This window comes from Brachyhypopomus gauderio, unplaced genomic scaffold, assembly GCF_052324685.1.
Source record: "Brachyhypopomus gauderio isolate BG-103 unplaced genomic scaffold, BGAUD_0.2 sc828, whole genome shotgun sequence".
Taxonomy (NCBI): Eukaryota; Metazoa; Chordata; class Actinopteri; order Gymnotiformes; family Hypopomidae; genus Brachyhypopomus; species Brachyhypopomus gauderio.
Window position 1 is genome coordinate 11,160 of NW_027507648.1, and position 4,204 is coordinate 15,363.

At 41.9% G+C, this 4,204-nt stretch overlaps 1 non-coding gene across 1 annotated transcript; it reads left to right on the forward strand.

Annotated features, from left to right (window-relative positions):
* Positions 1-2,244: 2,244 nt before the first annotated feature.
* On the forward strand, positions 2,245-2,335 carry LOC143508196 (small nucleolar RNA SNORD88). The gene has a single exon (XR_013129228.1). It is a non-coding gene; the product is annotated as a small nucleolar RNA SNORD88 (small nucleolar RNA).
* The last annotated feature ends 1,869 nt before the right edge of the window (positions 2,336-4,204 follow it).

Sequence of the window (4,204 nt, forward strand, 5' to 3'; positions counted from 1 at the left end):
CAAGTAAATGCAATACCACGAATGGAGAGCCAACTGCGTTTGCCCTACGGAAAGAATCGAGTCGCTTACAGAGTTTCCTCTGTTTCGTTTCTATTGAAATGCTTCGGATCATACAGGGGTGGACTGTCCAGCATGCACGCCAGACACAGCAAGAAAACTGGTTCATGTCCCTCGCTGAGCTAAAGGCGTTCATTGCAATCCTCATCCTGCGAGGTGTTGTGCGCCTTCCAGCGGTGCATGACTCATGGTCTACAACACTGGGAGTGCCCTTAATCACCAAGATTATGTCGCGAAACCGCTTCCAGAACATCATGCAGCACCTTCACTTTGACGACAAGTACACACGCAGTGAACGAGCTGCAACTGACCGGTTTGCTGCAATCTCTAATGTTTGGGGGTCTTTCGCTGCCAATTGCATCACTTGTTACAACCCAGGAAGGCATATCACCATAGATGAGCAACTTTTTCCAACTAAGACCCGTTGCTCTTTTCTTCAGTACATTGCAACAAAACCCGACAAGTTTGGGATAAAGTTCTGGGTGGCATGTGACCTGAAATCCAAGTATGTATGCAACATCATCCCATATCTTGGCAAAGACTCCAGTCGTCCCGTGGGGGAAAGACTATCGGAAAATGTGGTGATGAAGCTTATGGAACCATTTATGGACCAAGGAAGAACTGTTACCACAGACAATTTTTTCACCTCACTGTCACTAGCAAGGCAGTTGCTGGGCCGGAAGACCACCCTCCTTGGCACAGTAAACAAGATTCGTCGTGAGCTTCCAGACTCTGTCAAAAAGAATTTGGGCCGTGAGAAATTTAGTACACAGGTGTTTTCAACCTCTGGTGCCACGCTGACCGTTTACGCGCCCAGACGGAAAAAGACTGTCTGCATCCTCAGTAGCATGCACAGTACGGTGGAGATTGGAGACACCCGAAAAAAAAAGCCAAACACAATCACAGACTACAACAGCCTAAAATGTGGTGTGGATGTCATGGACCAGATGGTGCGAAAGTACAGTGTACGTTCAGGAACACGGCGTTGGCCAGTCGCTGTGTTTTATAACATGATTGACATTTCATGCCTGAATGCACATGTGCTTTTTCAAGCATGCACTGGGGTAAAAGAGAGACGGTCCGAGTTCTTGGTGAAGCTTGCAACAGAACTTGCACAGTCTCATATGGAAGCCAAGGAGGTGTCCAAGGTAGAGTTTCAGCAGCAACAACCCACACCTGACACAGGGAAAAGGGCATTGTGCCAGGTTAAGTGTGGCTGCAAGAGTAACCGTGCCACTAAGCGTTGTGGTTTTTGTAAAAGGTTCACATGTGGCAAATGCAGAAAGGAGATTATGTGGCAGTGCCAGGTGTGTTTAGACAATTTGTAAGTGTGCTGAGTCTATTGGGTTTTCATACCAGTCTGACAACAAGCAATGTAGCTCGCTACTGCACAATGACTGTATGTACATAAACTTCTTAGCAGTTTATATTTCTGTTTCGTTTACATTTCCATTTATGAATACTTATCATAATGTTGCATGCTTATTTTATCCTTTATTACTATTTCGTTGTACAGAGCAACACGTTTCTTTACTGTGCATATACCAATAAAGTTTCTCGTGATGTTTTGCACTGGGCTCCAAAAGTACATTGTGACAAAAGTGCGTCTCTACTAATGACATGGCAGAGACTGAGGGGATTATTAATATTTCAGGGCGAACCCTTTCGGTATTCCGGCGAGGGCATCCTTAACCGGTGATGAACGTCATTTAGGCCTACCTAATCTTTTCAAATTCAGAGTTTGTCATATGCACAGAGGGAACAGGTTTCCTTAGATACAATGAAAAATTTACTTTGCTCCTCGCTAAGAATGCCAAATATGTCATTAACAAATATCTAAGTATATACAAGCACATATCTTAATCAAGAAATACACACTAAATAAATAATTCATTTTGAAATGAGCTTTAATTTCCTTATAAACTACAATCAACGATTGAGTACCCATGTGCAGTTAACAGGATTTGACCCTACCTTATTTCTTGACGACACATGCATGGTGGTCTCTGGTTACAGAATTCAGTGGTCACAGATGTCTAACACGGGAAACAAGCATAAGACCAATTCAGAATAAAAGGCCATGACTGTTAATCTAAGACAATTGTTTTCTCTTTCAGGGGACATCGTCCATGCATCCTGGGGATGAGGTACGTGATTGACTAAGTCTTGAATCTGGAGTCTGAAGGTTTCCTCCTGTGATGATTTTGCACTGGGCTCTGAATGTCTGTGGCGAGAAAAGTGCACCTCTACTCTTGACATGGTGGAGTCTGATGGGGGGGGGGGGGGGGGGGGGGGGAGGATGTTAAAGAAACTGATTCAATAGCTTTATCACCGTACTTTGTAAATATACAGGCGGGACTAATTTTGTCTTGAATTTTGTTTCAGGTGGTGTGCTCTTGACTCCCATGGCTGAGGCTCTGTGAAGAAATTCTGTAGTGTCATTATTAGGGCTGGGTATCGATTCAAATTTCAAGAATCGATCCGATTCCCATTCTGAAGATTAAGAATCGATTTATTTCGATTTAATCCGATTTAATCGATTCGATCCAATTCGGGGTTTAGTGTTATTAAAAATGTATTTATTTGAGCTGTTTCCTGACTATGTACAGAAGCAACATGTTAAAACTAGTCATCAATATTAATCAGCAAATAGTTACTGGTAGTTGGTAGTTACTGATGGCTGGAAGACTGGTGAAAAGGGTAATCATAAATCTACCTTCAAGAAAGGTAATCCAGGACAATAAACAGAGGACATCTTTGAGGTGTCTATATCTGCAACAGTGGACTCCTACTGGGACACTAACCAGTGCATTATTATTATGATTGAAATAATTAAGAAGTCACCCAAAAGCTGTTGCTACCAAATGCATTTTTATTTTAAAAGTGCTCACACTTAATAAACTGAAAGTATAAAATGTAAACGTGTATTTTTCTTTAAAGTAAGAATATAATAACAGAACTGTCACGTTACGGTCCCCGACCCCTCCCTGTTGGGCGTGTGTTAACGTTGTCTGCGTCTACTCGTCTGCGTATCTCCGTGGGTGCGGGTGCGTCTTGTGATAATCCTCACCTGTGACTCGTCTCGTCATCACGTGGGGTTTATGTGGTTTGTCTATTTAATGTGTGTTCGCGCAGCGTCCTGTGCTCGTTGTTTGAGTCACACATGTTCTATGTAAACGTGTTTTATGTGCGCTGTCTGCGCTTCGGTAAATGTAATAAACGTAACGATTTGGAAAGTGCAAAGGATTCTGTCTCGTCCATCGCCTTGCGCCCAACATTACAAGAGCATTTTAACTTTTTTAAACTGTAAAAACACTGGGTAAACTGTCAGTGACATGGACTAAATGTAAATAGTCACTGACACTGGATAAACTGTCCTTCTGTTTTTAGATTGCCGATTTGACTATCGTCGTTACCGTCACTGTCCGTCGCCATGTTGTTTTACAGTTAGTTAGACCGAGCACGCCTGCGTGAATTCAGTGACGAGGCGGGGGTAAAAGTTCACTAAAAAATCGATCTTTGGACGTACGAATCGATAATCAGATCATCATATGCGAATCGATTCTGAATCGGAAAATCGATTTTTTCAACACAGGCCTAGTCATTATCCTGGTCTACAGTCATGGCCAAAAGTTTTGAGAATGACACAAATATTATATTTTCACATGATCTGCTGCCCTCTGGTTTTTATAGGTGTTTGTCAATTGTTTTTAGCACATACAGAAATATAATTGCAATCATATGAGTAACAAGCTTTTATTGACAGTTAGAATGAGTTAAGTTAATACTGTGCCATTACACTTATTAGCTATACACAGTGCTTACTTTGAAAATCAAACGATGCCAGAACGCAAACAGCGGCATGAGACAAGGGGTCAGAGGCCAACAATGTCACCGGATCGCAAAACAAAATTACAATGTCACCGGATCACAAAACGCTTAGGCACACAAATGTTAAAATAACAAGCCAATTTGTATATATAAATTACTTTTAAATTATTTACATGTGTTTTATAAGTGTTTAAGTGCAGAAGTGCATACAGATTTCTTCATAACTTATAATTAGTAGGCTTGAAAGTTACTGGATCAAGGCAGACAGTTCCCAGAACGCACCCTTCAAAATGAGAGTTCCTGGATCCTGTTCCGG